A 17074-nucleotide genomic window follows, 5' to 3' on the forward strand; every position below is an offset into this window, starting at 1 on the left:
TCCCTATCTGTAAATCAAGGATAATAATAAGCCCTGTATTGTAGCGTTGTTGAGAGGATTAAATGAGTTAAAACAGATTGAATGTTTAGAACAGTAACATGACATAATTAGTACTCAACAAATGTCAACTTTATCAGGTTCATCTCCTTCCACCGAAAATGTCAGGTACTGCAGAAATGCTGTCCCCGTCAATGATTCTCAACAGGGATGATGTCACTTCGAGAAAGAGTCCAGGAAACTGTAAGTGTGATGGTTTTTGTGGTTGTCACAATGATTGGCAGACATTGCCAGCATTTATGGGTGGGGTTGGAGATGGATACTGGATGTTCTGTGACCCACGCGTCAGTGCAGGGGTGAGCTGTCACGTGTCCTACACATTCGTGTATCCCCCTTACAGTTGGAATTACCCAAGTATGCCCAGTGCTGTCACAAGAGTCTGTAAACGTGGAAAGAGAGGCAGGATGGAAGGTGACTATGAGAGAAGGGCTCTGAGAAATGCAGTCATGGTTCCAAGGAGACAGAGAGCAGGCTGCAGCCAAGGAGCACAGGCGGCCCAGGAAAGCTGCAAAGGACAAAGAAACGAATTCCCCCATGCAGCTTCCCTCAGGGGCCACAGCGGACTGATGCCTTGACCTTGGCCCACAGAAGCCCTGCGCGGGCTTCTGATCTGCGGGACTGTAATTTGTGCTGGTTGAAGGGTAAACGTGAAGCAACCTGTTGCAGCAGCAGCAGCAGCAGAGAATCAATGCAACCGCCCTGTACCTGCATACGAAGTATTAAGACATGGGGGCCAGCGTCGCGCCGCAGCGGGTTAAACCGCCGTTTGTGACGCCAGCATCCCATGCCAGCGTTCCGATTTGGGTCCCGGCTGCTCCACTTCCCATCCAGCTCCCTGCTTAGGCACCTGGAAAAGCAGCAGACGATGGCCCAAGTGCTTGGGCCCCTGCCATCCATGTGGGAGACCTGGATGGAGCTCCTGGCTCCCGGCTTCAGCCTGGCTGCGGCAGCCACGTGGGGATTGAACCAGTGGATGGAAGATCTCTGTCTCTCTTCTCTCTCTCTCTCTCTCCTCTCTCTCTGTCGCTCTTCCAAATAAATAAATGCTAATTTAAAAAATTTTTAAATGGCAAAAGAAAATACAATCTTCATCTTTGTCAAATCAGAGCATCTGTTTAACTTTCTTTTCTTCACCAAATAAAGTAGGAGTACAGTAATTTCCAACTCCACTTAGTTTTAATTCGATGTTTCCCACCCCCACAAACTCAGTCCATGCAGGCACTCGCTCCTCTTGCTAGTGCTTCTTTTACAATTATCAGTGTTGGCGTTACATGACCTCTTACAGGCACAGAGACGGTTTTAAATGAATACACTTTACGATAAACTTGAGGTACTTAAAAATAAGGGAAATCATCTTAAACGAGGAACAATAAGCAGGGAGGCAATAAATCATTACACATAAAGAAGCTATGGTAAGGTAAAAACCGCAATGCCATCTGGTGGACAAGATTAGGGAGAAAGCTGAAAGTAATACAAGGGGAGAATTTAAATCGAGGGAGAGCGGTGTAGGAAAACAGCAGGCGGAAAGCGCTTTCCCTCCGAAGCTTCTGTTTCGCTTTTGCCTCCCCTCCCCCAACACAGGCTGCTTACTAAGCCAATGGGACGCGAGTCCCAAGTTCAATGTGCCTCTGATGCCCCCTGCAGGTTGTTGGGCAACTTGCTCGCTTGCTCATTCTTTACCTTGGCTCCGTGTCCAACCCAGCAGTGAGGCGCGGTTAGGTTTCAGGAGTTGTATGTTTCTGGGAATGATTTTGAGCTTGTGCATATTTACTACATGAGAGATTTCATCATCAGCTGTGAAATACTGATAGCGTAGTTAGCTGTGAGGTAGTAAAAATGCGTGAACTTTGTTAGGGAGACCTGGGTTTGAACTCTTGCTCTGGAATCTAACTAGCTATGTGATCCTGGGAAAGCTCATTAACCTCTCAAAGCTGTTTCTTCGCCTTTAAAAATGGAAGCTCGCAAGCAGAACTGTGAGAGTGGAATGACCTCTTATGAGCATGAAGTATTCGATATTTGTTTCCTGCTGGCTCCTTAATAGCCGCCACTTTATCACCTCATTCAGAAGAGAAAAGCATATTAAGAGCTCTACATCCCCTGTGACGCCAGATACCACGGGAACTTGAACAATAGCCTTGTAATAATTTTATGTTCTTTATTATTCTGCCCCCCGCCGCTCCCCATCCCCTTGGTCTATTGCTCCATTCAGAAAAGGATGGCAATTTCCGAGGTTTCAGCTCTGGAATGAGAAGCCCTGCAGGCCAAACCTTGCTTCCCGCAGCTGCCCACGGCCCCTCCCGGCTCTCCTGCGCTGTCCGCAGGGCCACCCGTGCTGGTGGCGCGTGCTCAGAATAGCGCTAAGAACCAAAAGCTTCCTCCTGCTGCCTGCCTGGACGCTGCGCCGTGTGCACCTGTAGACTTCTCACAGGACAGGTTTCTGTGCTCAGAACTTGCTTTCCCTGGTCCTTATCCCGCTCAGGGAGGACACAGACGTTTTTCTTGAGCCGTTGTGGCTGTGTCTGTTGTACGGTGCATCCACTCTACACCCTCCCCCCACTGTGCTAGCGCACGAGATGTGGTGGCGAGGAGCATTGCGGTCCGGGCTTCAAGGATGTTCCTGGTGGTCATTTCTAAGCCGGGTTGGGTCACTAAACGCACCTCCCACCTCCATGTCTTCAAGGCACAGCGCGTTGTCTTCCGGGAACATTCAGTCCTTCCCTGGAACGTGAGGACTAGAGAGAGAGGCAGGGCGCATCCCACCCCGCACTGGACAAAAGGGAGAAGAGTCCTAATGCCTCATTTTGCATACAACAGGGCTTCAAAAAAAATTGTGGGGGCCGGCGCCGTGGCTCACTTGGTTAATCCTCCACCTGTGGCGCTGGCATCCCATATGGGCGCCGGGTTCTAGTCCCGGTTGCTCCTCTTCCAGTCCAGCTCTCTGCTGTGGCCCAGGAAGGCAGTGGAGGATGGCCCGAGTGCTTGGGCCCTGCACCTGCATGGGAGACCAGGAGGAAGCACCTGGCTCCTGGCTTCGGATGGTTGTAGCGCTGGCCTTGGCAGCCATTTGGGGGGTGAACCAACGGAAGGAACACCTTTCTCTCTATCTCTCTCTTTCTCAGTCTATAACTCTACCTGTCAAATAAATCTTTAAAAATTGTGGGAAAATTAAATTTAAAAATGTTTATTTTGGTGCAAAAATTTTCGAAAGCCAGGCAGTTTTTTCTTAATGCACATTTTCTGTGAACTTTTTGAAGACCCAGTCATGTCTGTTAACTCTTTCATATCAAACTTGGAAATCAAAAGGGTGAATAGTAGCATAACCTGTGACTCTGTAAGGTCCAGAAGTCGAAGCTCTGGCATTCATCTAAACCCTAATAAGACATGAGTCATCAGCGAAAGGTGCAAACCAGTGGGTACTGAGATACATGTAATCTGTTCATTTATTGATGCGAGTTAACCAAAACTGTATGGGGGGTGGGGGCTGGCACCGTGGCACAGTGGGCTAAGTCACTGCCTGCAATGCTGACATCCCAAATGACTGCTCCACTTCCCATCCAGCTTCCCACAATGCACCTGGGAAGGCAGCCAAAGATGGCCCAAGTGCTCAGGCCCCTGCACCCACGTGGGAGGCCCAGATGGAGTTCCAGACTCCTGGCTTGGGGCCTGGCCCAACCCTGGCCATTGTAGCTATTTGAGGAGTGAACCAACAGAAGACCTCTGTGTGTGTCTCCGTCTCTTTCTCACTTCTATCTCTCCATAAACTTGCCTTTCAAATAAACAAATCCTTTTTTAAAATGTATTAAGAAATAGATATACAATATCTTCCTAGTTATTCAAAGGAAGCATATAACAACCAGCAATTTTACCTACTGATCACAAATTTAAAAGATTTGGGAGGGCTCGTGCTGTGGAGTAAAGCTGCTATGTGCAGCGCTGGCATCCCATATGGGTGTTGGTTGGAGTCCTGGCTACTCCACTTCTGATCCAGCTCTCTGCTATGGCCTGGGAAAGCAGTAGAAGATGGCCCAAGTCCTTGGGCCCCTGCACCCACGGGAGACCCGAAAGAAGCTCCTGGCTCCTGGCTTCAGATTGGTGTAGCTCCTGCCGTTTCGGCCATTTGGGGAGTGAACCAGAAGATGGAAGACCTCTCTCTCTCTCTCTCTCTCTCTCTCTGCCTCTCCTTCTCTCTCTGTTTAACTCTGACTTTCAAATAAACAAATCTTTAAAAAAAAAAGATTTTGGATAAAAATAAAAGGAAGAACCAAATGTTTCTCTAAATACTCACAAGCAGGATAATGGGGCCTCAAAGTCATCAATGCCTTAGTCTCCAGCAAGTGTGCATGTCACCTCACCTGGCAGGAGAGACTTTTATGCAGGATTATCTGAAATATATATATATATATATATATATATTTGTGCAGAATTATCTGAAGTGTATGTAAATCGCAGTGTATTTTTCTGTGAAGTCAATGTGATCAAGTAAGGCTCCTGAGATGTGGAGAGTATCCTGGATTACCTGGACTACCCCAGGTGCTCACAACAGTCCGGAAGGATGGGAGAGTCGGAGATGCGCGCACTGAAGTAGAAGCAGCTTTAAGATCGCGGTCCCGGGACCCTGAGCCAAGGAACGCGGGCGCCCTCTGGAGGCTGGAAACGGTTAGGAAGCGGATTTCCCCGCTAGAACCTCCAGGGCACAGGCAGCAGCGGGGACAGAGAGATTTCAGCGCCCTGAGACCGTTTCAAACTTCCAACGTCCAGAACTGTAAAACAACTTGTGTTTCTTCAAGGCCTTACGGTTGTAGTAATTCTTACCGCAGCAGTAGCAAACGAATATGCTCTTTTGGCTATTTAAGGTTAATGTGCAATTCCGGTGAGAACCTGCTGGGCGCAGCTGGGATGTTTCCTTCGTGCGCCGTCAGCGGCGCAATAAGGCAAAAGAAATGGAAGGAAAATGTTTTAAAACAGAAAAACAAAAAATCTAAGTTACTACAGTCTGATTGGAAGGTTTGAAATCACAAACGTCTTAGAATGCTTCTCTGCAATCAGTTCCATGTGAAGAGACCAGAACAGGGAAAAAAAAAAAAAGGCTGCAAGAAGCTCTGCTGGGGAGGACCCTGGGCGTGGTGGTTAAGCTGCCACTTGGGGCACCGCATCCCACGCGGGAGCATTTGGAGTATTTGGGCGCCAGTCCTGGTTCCATGTCCAATTCCAGCTCCCTGCTAATGCACACCCTGGGAGGCAGCAGTGATGGCTCAAGTAATTGGGTCCCTGCCGCCCACGTGGGAGGCCTGGATGGAGTTTCTTGCTGGCCCTGGACCAGCTCCAGGGGCGTTTGGGGAGTGAACCAGAAGATGGGAGCTCTCTCTCTCTCTCTCTCCCTCTCGTTCTACATTCCTATACAAGCTATAGGAAACCACAGTTGTCAGTGGCCTACCAGCCACATTGAAAGCCCATGGGAAACATCAGCCTAGAAACCCAGACTTACAATTGTTCAAGCAAAACAGTGGCTTGCATTGGAGAAAGACTAATAAACAAATATAGACACAATGTAGGCATGCCTTCTTAACATCTATCAAAAGTTGTGGGCGGGCTGATCTGAGACACAGACAAATCACAGCACATTCTCTCTGGATGAGGCCAGGTCACCAGAAATCCATGCACCTGGACATGTTGCTCTGCTTCTCCTCCCAGGCCTCCTCTGCTCCCAGTGACTTTCTTTCTCTGGACTTTGGTGCCATCAGCTCCTGCCGAGAGCCCCATGCGTCTTTCTGTTGTCTTTACAGTGAGGGTAAAGAATCCCCTCCGTGAGAGCCAAGCAGCCAATCCGTGTCGTAACGGATTGTGCCAGAAACAGGAGAGCCGCTTCTAAATAGAGAGTTGTTCTTTTTTCACAGTTTTTATGCATTGGTTTAAGAGGCAGAGCAAGGCCGGTGCCGTGGCTCACTAGGCTAATCCTCCGCCTTGCGGCGCCAGCACACCGGGTTCTAGTCCCGGTCGGGGCGCCGGATTCTGTCCCGGTTGCCCCTCTTCCAGGCCAGCTCTCTGCCGTGGCCAGGGAGTGCAGTGGAGGATGGCCCAGGTGCTTGGGCCCTGCACCCCATGGGAGACCAGGATAAGTACCTGGCTCCTGGCTTCGAATTGGCGCAGCATGCTGGCCATAGTGGCCATTTGGGGGGTGAAGGAAGACCTTTCTGTCTCTCTCTCTACTGGCTAACTCTGCCTGTCCAAAAAAAAAAAAAAAAAAAAGAGGCAGAGCGACACAGAAAGATGGGGAGTTCCCTTCCACTGATTCATTCCCCCAAACCCCTCAATGGCCAGGGCTGCACCAAGCTGAAGCTGAAGGCTGGGAACTTAGTCCGAGCCTCCCACATGGGTGTCAGGAATCCAGTCACTGAGCCGTGAGCGGCTGCTTCCGGGGGAGGGGGGGCAGTAGCAGGGAACTGGAATTGGGAGTAGAGCCGGGCTCTAACCAGCATCGGAACTGCGGTACCAAATGCCTGCCCTGATGCTTGCTCTTTTAACTCTTCTCGAAATACAACGCACCTGACAGCACAGCACTGCAAAAGTCCATCAAGTTGTATAATGCCAATAATCAACCCCAGTGTAAGTTATAGATTTTGAGGCATCACTATGGGTTCATCAATTCTAACAAACGCACCACACCAACAAATGCAAGGTGTTAATGTTCAGGGGAGAAAGGACAGACGATAATACCCTGTGCTTTCAGCTCACTTGTTTTTAATACGTTAGTTAACCATTTATTTATTAATTTATTTTATTTGAAAGGCAGAATGACAGAGAGGAGAGGCAGAGAGAGAGAGAGAGGTCTTCCATCCGCTGGTTCACTCTCCAGATGGCTGCAATGGTTGGAGCTGTGCTGATCCAAAGCCAGGAGCCAGGAGCTTCTTCCGGGTCTCCCACGTGGGTGCAGGGGCCCAAGGACTTGAGCCATCTTCTACCGCTTTCACAGGCCACAGCAGAGAGCTGGATGGAAAGTGTAGCAGTTGGGACTTGAACCGGTGCCCTTATGGGATGCCAGCACTTCAGGCAGCGGCTTTACCTGCTACGCCACAGCACTGGCCCCTCAGCTCACATTTTTGTGAACCTAAAATATGAAGACTCTTAATTTTATTTTCATTTTATTTGAAAGAAAGAAAGAGACAGACAGCGAAAGTGAGAAAAGGAGCAAGATCCTCCATTGGCTGATTCACTCCCCAGGTACCTGCAGTTCCCTTGGCTGGGCCAGGCCTAAGCCAGGAGCCAGAAGCTGTACCCAGGTCTCCATGTGTGTGGCAGGAACCCAGAAACTTGAGAGCCATCATCTACCTGCCTGGATGTGTGTCAGCAGGAACCTGGATCAAAAGCCGAGCAGCCTGGACTCAAACCAAGCACCCCGAGATGGGTGCAGGGGTCGCAGGCAGTGACCAGAGCTTTAATTTGATAAAGTCTATTAATTTTATCCCGGAACTATACATACAGCAAAGTGCACTATAAGCCAGGGGATTCTGGGAAGATGGCAGCAGCGGCAGTAACAGCATCGAAGTTCAATGGCCGTGAATCCTCACATGAACGTAGGCGAATGTTTGTCATGCCCTGAAATCCACTTAAGAAAACCGAACTGCCACGGTGACGGCTTTGGGGGGCGGGTACCAGGTCACCCGGTAAAAAGAAGCGGAATGAGCGCCCTTGTCAGAGAGACTGGAGGGCGCCTGTCTTCGCCCTTTGCCAGGTGAGAACAGCTGGAGGGCCCAGCCGCATCCCTCCATTCAACTACAGCAAGACCAAATAACAGAGGATCCCCCACAGGCTCCACGCGTGAGAACAAGCAAGTGGGACGCGCCAACAGTCACAAAGCCTGCACGGTGTCAGCACTAGCACGGGGCGGTGGGGGGAGGAGGGGGAGGGCAGTGTCCAGTGGACTCACAGGAGCTGGAGACTAGGCTGGCGGGCAAACGCTGGCTCTCTCCAACACTCCCCGGGCGCGACAGGCAGGGCTGCAGCACGCTGGCCCCGTGCGCGCTCCAGACGCACCTGCCAGAGGAAGGGCCCTTCCAGAGCACTGCCCATCCACAGAGACCGCAGGGCTGGGACAAGAGGGAGACAAATCGACAATCTTGGTCAAAGTCCGGGAGAAAAGCCCAGAAGCTCAGAAAGCCAGCTTCCGGTTTTGTAGCATTACACCAAAACACCAGCAGAGGGAGCGCTGTGCCGTTAGCAAAGCTTTCTTGCCTCCCTGTAAAAGGTCAGGAAAACTACCTTTCCCATAAAAACAAACAACGGGGAAGGATTTAGGCTGAATCTTCACCAAGTCATTATCATTTTAAAAAGAATAAGATATCTGCAAGTCATAGCATTCCCGCAAACATGCTAGAGATATATGCCTACCAAAGATGAAAACCATAGCCTATTATTTCAAATTGAGCTAAAATATGTACGAATATGATGCAAATTTTAAGAGTTCAGCACAGGGCTGATGCGGTGACATAGCGGGTAAAGCCACTGCCTAAGGCACCTGCATCCCTGATATGGGCACTAGTTTGAGTCCTGGCTGCTCCACTTCCAATCCAGCTCTCTGCTATGTCCTGGGAAAGCAGTGGAAGACGGCCTAAGTGCTTGGATTCCTAGACCTGAATAGGAGACCCAGAAGCAGCTCCTGGCTCCTGGCTTTGGACCAGCCCAGCTGCAGCTGTTGCAGCCATCTGGAGAGTGAAGCAGCAGGTGGAAGACCTCTCTCTCTCCCTCTCTGTATATCTGCCTTTCAAATAAATAAATAAATCTTCAAAAAAAAAATACAGTGCAATGGGCTTATACACACTGACCCATCCATGTGACCTCCACCCATTTCAAAAACTGGAACCTGGCTCCCTTAGGCCCCTCTTAATGAATAACCACCTGCGCTGCCCCAAGGTTACACCGTTTGACTTCTAACATTCTAAATTAGTGTTGCCTGTTTCTGAAGGAGACAGAAAGGAAACTTAAATGGACTTTTATTTTATCATCATGAGATTCCCCTGGGCTGCTGTGCAGGCACAGTGCACCCTTCCCATCGCAGTATGGAAATCAAGGGGCAGGCGTGGAGGTGCCACAGTTAGGCTGCCTTCTGCGACACCCACTTGCACCGGGTTCGAGTCTGGCTTCTCTTCTGGTCTAGCTTCCTGCTGATACTAACATGAGGCAGCAGGTGGTGACTCAGGGGATCTGTCGGTGATCCAGATGGAGTCCCTGGTGCTTAGCCTCAGCCTGGCTCATCCCAGCTGTTGCAGGCATTTGGGGAATGAACCAGCAGATGAAAAATCTCTGTCTCTCCCTGTCACACCCTTGCACTCCATCACTCTGCCTTTCAAATAAATAGACAAAACGCTTTGTTTATTTGTTGATTTGAAAGGCAGAGTTACAGAGAGGCAGATGGAGAGAGAGAGAGAGAGAGAGAGAGAGAGAGAGAGGTCTTCCATTTGCTGGTTCACTCCCCAGATGGCCAGAGCTGGGCTGGTCCAAAGCCGGAAGCCAGAAGCTTCTTCCTGGTCTCCCAAGTGGGTGCAGGGGCCCAGGGACTTGGACCATCTTTCACTGCTTTCTTTCCTAAGCACATTAGCAGAGAGCTGGATTGGAAGTGGAGCAGCCAGGACTTCAACCGGAGCCCAGCAGGTGGCAGCTATACCTGCTGTGCCACAGTGCTGGCCCCAGATAAAACATTGTTAAGAAAGAAAAAAATTGAATTTTGAGTTTACCATAACTTATCCATTCTGCTGGTAACTATTTAGGTTGCTTCCACTTCAATGCTATGAAGCTTCATGCATATTCCTTCGATGGACCTTCACTTCCGTTGGGTACATGCTTAGCTGTGAAATTGTTGGGTCATAAGGTCATGGGTCATGGTTCAGCCTTAGTAGACAGCACTGAATAGTTTTCCAAAGTGGTTGTTTTTTTTTTTTTTTTTATAATTTTTTATCAGTCAAGCAGGAGTTTTCAATCAGTCAAGACTACGAGAATTCTAGTTGCTCCACGTCCTTACCAAAACCTGGTATCATAAGGTTTTCTAAAGATGGCTATTGTGCTACATGTGTATTGTCTTGATTACTTTGCATTTTCCTAATGACTAATAAAACTGAGTACCCTGCTGTGGTGTAGCGTGTTGAGCTGCCACCTGCAGTGCCAGCATCCCACATGGGCACTGATTCAAGTCCTGGCTGCTCCACTTCTGATGGAAGTGGATGGAAGATCTCTCTCTCTCTCTCTCTCTCTCTCGGCCTCTGCCTCTGCCTCTCTGTAACTCCACCTTTCAAATAAATAAATAAATAAATCTTTTTTTAAAATAAAGATAAAACTGAGTGCCTTTTCATCTATTAATTATGTGAATGTCCTCTTTGCAAGAGCTTGAACATGACTTAGCTCTCAAACTCATGCAGGCATTTAAAACCCATAACTGCAAGTCAATGGCACTAGGAAGTTGAAGACTTAACCAGCTACAGTGTTCAGGAGCTGGGCCTAGTGAAAGGCACGTCAGTTCCTGGGGGAGTGCCCTGGGAAGGTAATTCTCACCGCAGGGCTGGTTATAAAACCTGGCGGGGCAGGCATCGTGGTGCAAAGGCTTAGGAGGCTGCCGCCTGCGACACCCACACTCCGTATCACAGTACTTCACTTTTTTTTTTTTTTTTTAAGATTTATTTATTTATTTGAAAGTCAGAGTTACACAGAGAAGGAGAGGCAGAGACAGAGAGAGAGAGGTCTTCCATCCGCTGGTTCACTCCCCAGATGTCCAAAACAGCCAGAGCTGCGCCAATCTGAAGCCAGGAGCCAGGAGCTTCTTCTGGGTCTCCCATGCAGGTGCACGGGCCCAAGGACTTGGGCCATCTTCTGCTTTCCCAGGTCATAGCAGAGAGCTGGATCGAAAGTGGAGCAGCCAGGACTCCAACCAGCGCCCATATGGGATGGCAGCACTGCAGGTGGCGGCAGCTTTACCTGCTACAGCACAGCCAGCCCCAGTACTTTGCTGTAGATCCAGCTGCCTGCCAGTGTGCCTGGGGAGGGAGCAGAAGGTGCCTCAAGTGCTTGAGCTCCTGGCTTCAGCTTGGCACATAGTCAAGACAAAATGTGAAGAATGTTTAAAAATATCCTGTTTTTTTTGTTTTGTTTTGTTTTTTTGTTTTTGACAGGCAGAGTGGATAGTGAGAGAGAGAGACAGAGAGAAAGGTCTTCCTTTTGCTGTTGGTTCACCCTCCAATGGCCGCCACGGCTGGCGCGCTGTGGCTGGCGCACCGCGCTGATCCGAAGGCAGGAGCCAGGTGCTTCTCCTGGTCTCCCATGGTGTGCAGGGCCCAAGCACTTGGGCCATCCTCCACTGCACTCCCGGGCCACAGCAGAGAGCTGGCCTGGAAGAGGGGCAACCAGGACAGAATCCAGCGCCCCGACCTGGACTAGAACCCAGTGTGCCGGTGCCGCAAGGTGGAGGATTATCATATTGAGCCGCGGCGCCGGCCACATCCTGTTGAAAGTTGATGAGAAACCCAGGATCTGAGCAAATTGTGGGATGTAAATACAACCATAAGCACAGACTGATGGGGAGTGAGGCTTGGTAAAGTAGGAGGAGTGAGACGCCTTCCAGATTTCTGGGTTTGGATGGTAGGGAACAGAGGAATAAGTGGGGGCTGCCGCTGTGGCTCACTTGGTTAATCCTCCGCCTGTGGTGCTGGCATCCCATATGGGCGCTGGTTCTAGTCCCAGCTGCTCCTCTTTCAGTCCAGCTTTCTGCTGTGCCCCAGCTGCTCCTCTTTCAGTCCAGCTCTCTGCTGTGGCCCGGGAGGGCAGTGGAGGATGGCCCAAGTGCTTGGGCCCTGCACCCGCATGGGAGACCAGGAAGAAGCACCTGGCTCCTGGCTTCAGATCAGCGTAGCTCTGGCTGTAGCAGCCATTTGGGGGGTGAACCAACGGAAGGAAGACCTTTCTCTCTTTCTCTCTCACTGTCTAACTCTATCTGTCAAATAAATAAATAAATAAATGTTTAAAAAAAAAAAAAAAGGAAGGAATAAGTGGGCTTTCCAAAGTGGGGAACAGGAAGTGGTTCATTTGGGGTCAGAGGGACAAAAGGCCCACCGGCCTCTTCTCTACCCATTTCCCAGAGTAGTGCTAAGGTCCAGTTAGCTCACGTAAGTCAGGCCTTGTCCCTGGCCCCCATCAAGCTCCGCGTTCACAGACGCTCTATATACTTTGGCCTTCATTCAGTCTTTCCTCGCCATTCTCTCTGATTCGGCCACAGGATGCTTCCCCCTCAGGCTCTTGCCCCGCTGTTTTCCCGGATACTCAGGCAGTTAACGGCCTCCTTTTCCTCAACTCTCTGTTCAAACACCATCTGCCCATCCTTCTAAAGTTGTAACCCAGCCCCCGCCCCACCCTCCGACATTCTGTGCTCTGTTTGCTTTTTCTGCTGCATTTTTTCTCCACAAAAGCAACACTGGGAAAGACCAAGCCAGGATCGTGTAATGAGAACCGCAGAACAGAACCTTCTGAGAAATGCTTTGTAACATCTGTGAGATGCTGACTTCTTAGAAATGCTTGTGTTTGTGCATGGCGATATCCCCAGGGCTTAAAGGAAATCCCAATCTACTATAGGAGATACTCAGTAATCATTTTACTGAATAAACTCAATAAATGAATGAATGTATGAATGAGTGAATCCAACAAGTCTTGAAAGATTTCCTACATTCAAGCCTTAGTAAAGGAGGATGGACCTTCAAAGGAGACTAAAAAGCAGTGCATAAAGAGGTAGAACTAAGGGGGGGGGTGGTGTTGTGGCATGGGGGTTAAGCTGCAACCTACAATGCTAACATCCCATAGGAGTGCCAATGCCAGTCCTGGCTTCTCCACTTCCAATCCAGCTCCCTGCTAACGTGCCTGAAAGAACAGCAGAAGATGGCCCAAGTGCTTGGGCCCCTACCACCCACATGGGAGACCCAAAAGGAGTTCCAGGCTTCTGGTTTGAACCTGGCCCAGCCCCGGCCACTGTAACCAAGTGGGCAGTGAACCAACCGATGGAAGATCTCTCAACCTCTGTCTTCCTCTCGCTCTCTAAATCCACCTTTAAAATAAATAAATACATCTTTAAAAGAAAAAAAAAAGGAAGGGAGGAAGAAAAGAACTAGGAGAGTCTGATTCTCCAGACATGAAGGGAATCCCCTGCGTGATGGGAAATTCCAGCCACCCTGAGTCTATGCTAATTCAGTCACTCAAGGTGGGGCCCCGAACAGCAACCCTGCAAACTTTCAGCTCCACCCCCTGGTCAGTCGCCAATGCCAATGAGTCAGCCAACTATGACAACGGAATGAAACCTCAACATAAAAAAAAAAAATCAAGAGGACAAGGTTTGGGCAACTTCCAAGTTGGCGAATTTGCCGTTCTGGGAATGGTAGCAGACTGCCTGTGTCCCTGGTTTCTCCTTGGTACTCCACGCATAAAAACCTCTTAGACTTCCCCGTTCTGTCCCTGAGTTTTCCCACCGCAGGCCATCACGATGGGTCTGATCATATTGTTTTTAGGTCCCTGCTTTGTAGGACATGGCTGCGCGTGCACAAATGGAAGTACCTGTTATGCAAGCTGCAGCAGACAGCTGTGTGTCACAGAGGCCAGGCATGCACAAGACAGCCATGTGTCACACAAGCCAGGTGTGCACGGCAAGAAGGAAGATCCAGCCGACAGCACCAAAGAAGCCGGAACAATACCCGAACTTGGGAACGCTGGAGCCATTTCAGAAGCAAGATGCCTCTCAAGCACAGAAATCCATAGCTAAAAGTCTTTACACAGGCCTGATTCCAAGCCTCTCCAGTCAAGATCTGCCTCACCAGGCACGTCTGCGTTCCGGCTTTCTCCCAACTAATCCCTAAAAGCGTTTCCCCACGCCACAGATTGGAGACCTGCCTGCTCACCAGTAATAACAATCAAGCCTTTCTCTTGCTGGAGCACCAGCCTCATGGGAGCGAGACTGGGCGGAGGCAGTGACCCTCTCTAGGAGACATGGCCTAGAAGCTCTGTGCCCCCTGCAACCAACCCCATCCAATCCTGCCATCCTTGGCCCTATGCATCTCTTCTCTTTGACTGCCAGCAAGTTATATCCTTTTTAATAAGACTGTTGCAGCCTAAGTATAGTGCTTTCCTGGGATCTGTGAGTCATTCCAAGCAGTTATCAAAGAAGGGGTTCTGGGAAGCCTGGACTCTCCAGCTGGCCTAGCAGGAGTGCGGGCAGTCTGCACACCGTACCCGTGGCTGGTGTAGGAAGTGAGGTCAGTCTTGGGGACTGAACACTGGGTTAACAACGGCTCTGCACTAACTCAGGGTAAATTAGTGTCAGAATACAACTGAACTTTAGCCCACCCAGTCGGTGCCAGAAACCTGGAAGCTTGATTGTTATTTGGAAAAACCATTCACTCAGTTGGTCCTACGACGAAAGCCAAGCTCTTTATCAGTTAAAGAGTATTAGGCCGGCGCCATGGCTCACTAGGCTAATCCTCCGCCTTGCGGCGCCAGCACACGGGGTTCTAGTCCCGGCAGGGTGCCGGATTCTGTCCCGGTTGCCCCTCTTCCAGGCCAGCTCTCTGCTGTGGCCCAGGAGTGCAGTGGAGGATGGCCCAAGTGCTTGGGCCCTGCACCCGCATGGGAGACCAGGATAAGTACCTGGCTCCTGCCATCAGATCAGCGCAGTGCGCCGGCCACAGCACGCCGGCCGCGGCTGCCATTGGAGGGTGAACCAATGGCTAAAAGGAAGACCTTTCTCTCTATCTGTCTCTCTCACTGTCCACTCTGCCTGTCAAAAAAATAAATAAAAATTTTAAAAAAAAGAGTATTTAAGGCTGCCATGTGGGAAGAGAAGGCAAAGGATGGATGTCCAAGATTTAATGAGAAAGTAGACGATTACACAAAGAAGCAAAGCTCCGGAGGTGGCGGAATTAAACTCAGATGAGTTGGTGTGGAAACCAAGAGAACAGGTACAGACTGTACTGTACTGTACAGATGAGGCCTCACCAGTATCCACTGGCATTGGCCATTGTGAATGCCAACTCAGCAGCCGTGGGGTCAGAACACAGGGAGATTTTTAAATGTGTGCTGGTTTTTTGAGAACCTTGTGATAGAAAGAGAGAGGGTAGCAATGGAGGAGAGATAGGAGGTGAAGGTTTCTGCTGTCACTACTGTTGTTTTGTGTGAAAGAGGTTGGAACATATGGAGGCAGGCAGGGGCCAGACATAGAAAATGCTTAATTGTGGGTTCCAGGCCTCATAGCTCAGGAGTCTGCTCAAAAGCAGTAATTTTATGACTTCTATATTGTTTGGATATTTCTCTTTTTTCTATTTATTTTTGCATTTGGCATTGACATGTAAACTTGCACATTCTTAAGCAGTACAATGCAACATTTCAATGTGAACACTTAGCTTAAACCAACCATGGCAGGCAAACAGCCTTTCCGGTTCCTTCTCTTTTCTTTGTGTTTGGAGACTACCAGATCCTTTGTTCCAGTTGTTTGGATTTTCTTAGCAAGGACAGTTGCTACTTTGATATTAAAATTAGGAGAGGATCATGTGTACCCTGGGATCAATGTGAAATTTCTCCTTGTACCCTCAGTTCTCTTTATTTAAAAAACAAAATACTGGGGTTGGTGCTGTGGCATAGTAGGTTAAGCCTCTGCCTGCAGTGCTGGCATCCCATATGGGCAGCAGTTCATGTCCTGTCTGCTCCTATTCTGATCCAGCTCTCTGCTATGGCCTGGGAAAGCTTGGCCCTTACACCAGCGTGGGAGACCTGGAAGAAGCTTCTGGCTCCTGGCTCCAGATTGGCCCAGCTCCAGCTCCAGTGGCCATTTTGGGGGAGTGAACCAGTGGATGGAAGACCTTTCTCTCTGTCTCTCCCTCTGTCTGTAACTCTGCCTCTCAAGTAAATAAATAAATAATATCTTAAAAGTGCAAAAGAATAAATAAGGAGCCTCTCTTTGAAAAGCGATGCCCTCCAGCTGAGGTTCTGTGCTCCGCAGTGGTGTCTGTAAGAGGTCTCTTCCTGCTGTCTGCATCGGCTTACCTCTCCCTCCTCCCTCCAGCCTCTCTGGTCTGGCCTGCAGATGCACATCCCTGCCTCAGCAGCTCTTGCTGAGTCTCTAATATGTCCTGTGTCCAAAATCAAGGAACACTTCCAGGTCCTTAAAGGTCTTTAAAATGTTTCTATCATTTTTTTTTTTTTGCAGGTGCCTCCAATTCAACAGTCTAAAACAACACACTTTCCTCCCCTCTGCTGCAAGACTGCTCCTCCTTTTCCCACACTACAGAGGACCACCCAAGGAACCTGGATGACATCCTGAGTCCTCTCTCTCATCCATTACCAAACCCCTTCGCTTTCACCTGCCACCCAGAGCGCTCAGTGTTTCCTGCTAGCAATGCGATTCCCTCACAGCCTCTACTGGGATCATTTACAGTGCACAACTCAACGCCGGGCGCCTCTGCCAACCGTCTTCCAGGGCTCCCACTGCCTCCAGAGTAATCCCCCAGCACATCTGTGCGGGCGGGTTAGAAAACACCCCCAGAGCTGGTAGGGAGAATTGCTATAGAGCCCCAAAACCGGTCTGCTCAAGAAATTGGAGGAAGTGGAGGGAGATGAAGAAGATGAGGAGGAGGGGAATGATGATGATGATGATGATGATGAATGAGTTGGTTCTAGAACAGTTTTTTTTTCTTGTCTATAAAGCATTTAACGCTCTTGTATACAACTCACTCCCTTTAAAGAAAACAATTTAAATGTAAGGCTGTGGTAGATTTTTTTAAAAACCTGTACAGAGTCTTTTTTTGTACCAATAGCACGCTACTGAATGTGTCTTTAGACAGCCCTGTCCTACTGATATTTTCAATGGCACTGACCTTATCTGGTATAGTATGGGGGTTGTAAATTGGTTTGGAGGGGCTGGCGCTATGGCTGTAACTCTGCCTTTCAAATAAAAAATCTTCTTTAAAAAATGGCTTGGAAATTTATTTTAGATTTATGTATTTATTTG

At 49.3% G+C, this 17074-nt stretch overlaps 2 long non-coding RNA genes across 3 annotated transcripts; one reads left to right on the forward strand and one right to left on the reverse strand.

Annotated features, from left to right (window-relative positions):
* Positions 1 to 134: 134 nt before the first annotated feature.
* Positions 135 to 16848, forward strand: LOC138850399 (uncharacterized). The gene is made up of 2 exons (XR_011390119.1): positions 135 to 240; positions 16274 to 16848. It is a non-coding gene; the product is annotated as an uncharacterized lncRNA (long non-coding RNA).
* Positions 6779 to 8205, reverse strand: LOC138850398 (uncharacterized). 2 transcript variants are annotated; one of them, XR_011390118.1, is made up of 3 exons: positions 7982 to 8197; positions 7118 to 7162; positions 6779 to 7041 (listed from the first exon to the last, which is right to left on the reverse strand). It is a non-coding gene; the product is annotated as an uncharacterized lncRNA (long non-coding RNA). The 2 variants fall into 2 exon arrangements; XR_011390117.1 differs by lacking the exon at positions 7118 to 7162 and having other exon boundaries at positions 7982 to 8205.
* Positions 16849 to 17074: the final 226 nt, after the last annotated feature.

Source organism: Oryctolagus cuniculus, chromosome 7, assembly GCF_964237555.1.
Source record: "Oryctolagus cuniculus chromosome 7, mOryCun1.1, whole genome shotgun sequence".
Classification (NCBI taxonomy): domain Eukaryota; kingdom Metazoa; phylum Chordata; class Mammalia; order Lagomorpha; family Leporidae; genus Oryctolagus; species Oryctolagus cuniculus.